Below are 1,890 nucleotides of genomic sequence, written 5' to 3' on the forward strand. Positions count from 1 at the left end.
AAGCTTTTAGAAGTAAATAGAAAAGAAAAAAACTGGAAACACAGTGATTGCTCTGAACCTAAAATATTGTTCATCTTTGTATCACATCCATCCTTTAAAAAGTACTATCACTGTAGCAGACTTTTCAGATTTCCTCTATTGTCTTTTTATACAATATGTTTCACATATTATAGGGAAACAAAGTGTTCTTCTAAATGTGGATATGAAGAGTACTTTTATGAAGCCTTGATTTCTCCTATCAGCAAGTGAAGTCTAATGGATACCCTAGGACTTGCTGAAATTCTAATCTAGTAGTTTAAACTACACAGACAATCTCTTGTATTCATCTTCCACATCACTAATACTATGTCATACAATGAGTCCAGACATTTGCTTAAAAAAAATCGTTTGGGAGGAAAGATCTTTGAGTAGTTTCTGAAAAGCCTGTATTCTGAACAAAAAGCCTTATACATTTGAACAGCTTCAGCTTTCGTTTGCAATATATAGAAATCTTAATAAACGTGCATTTTTAATGAATTATAAAGCGATTTTAAAATCAATGTTAAATGTCTGTCTGAGTTTTCTCATCCAGCCCTGAACATGTCGAAATAATTTGGTTTGAAAATGTACATTCTCTATTCAGCTTCAGTAATTATTTTAGTAGTTGCAGTCTGCTATGTGGCCAGATTCAGCTTTCAAAATTAGGGCAATTGCTTGAGGCTATGAATCATCCCTGGAGATTTGTGTAAGTCTGTCCAGCTGCTCTCATTTCACATGTGTGTTACAGAGCAATTGCTAAGAGAAAGTTTCTTGCAGCAACATCTTGCTTACCTAATACATAAGGATGCAAAGAAAAAGTTTGCTAAAATGTGTGCAACTCCAGTACACCTGAACACTGTACTCATAAGATGCTACAGCAGCCTGCTCTCTCTTTTAGTTTTAAGCTTCTTATTGCTTTAAAACTCATCTAGCTTTCCACCATAAAACCAAACAAAACCAAACAACAACAACAACAAAAACCACACTAGCATCTGTTCTGTTTTCTTTTTCCGACTAATGAAATCTGAGCTTTACCTCAGATGGACACAAAAATAATATTTACTCTGTGACTCCAGAAATGATGTCATATAGTAATTTCTAGAAACAAAGGGTAAATATGTAGTCAATATCCACTGCAGCCCCCATTTACCATGTTAACATGGGGATGTAGGTTACCTAAGAATATCGCCCTGAAGTCAATACTGTTCTGTCATAAGGAGTTTGTTGATGAAGCCTGCTACAACATCTTTGTGTACATTCTCATTTCCCAATAGGCATCAGGATTAATAGGTACAATTGAGATAGGAAACGAGTATGTGTTTGCCTGGATGCACATCTGAAGTGTTGATTTTCATTTTTGCACAAACAGGAAAATGGAACAAACACAATCACCAGAGTTGTACATCTGCAATATGAGGTGTCAGTACTGTTGTAACTCAGAGATAGTTCAGTTCCTAGGGTATGCTGAGTGCGCTCTTAGAGAAGAGAAAAGCCAAACACAACCCTCTTAGGCAGAGGCCCTCCAACACAAACCAGCAAGACTAACGACATATCCACACAGTATCAGCAAGAATTGGCAAAATTTCCTTGATGTCTTTACTCCTCATAATACTCCTCAAATGAAATAAATAAACTCATATACGTGTGAACTCCTTGTGAATAGAATGAAAGCATGTGATCTGCTGGAGTGAACTCACTCATTACATAGGATATCTTGTTTTTTATAAACCATACAGTGAAAGTGTAGGATTCAAAACAATCTTACAGTGGGGTAAGGCTCCTAGACCTGATCTTCAGGGAAACATGCCTACAATTGCCACTATCTCAGGTAATCAAATACACTTGAGAATAAACTGAGGAAACAAACAAACA

The sequence above is a fragment of the Meleagris gallopavo genome, chromosome Z (genome assembly GCF_000146605.3).
Source record: "Meleagris gallopavo isolate NT-WF06-2002-E0010 breed Aviagen turkey brand Nicholas breeding stock chromosome Z, Turkey_5.1, whole genome shotgun sequence".
In the NCBI taxonomy this organism is placed as follows: Eukaryota; Metazoa; Chordata; class Aves; order Galliformes; family Phasianidae; genus Meleagris; species Meleagris gallopavo.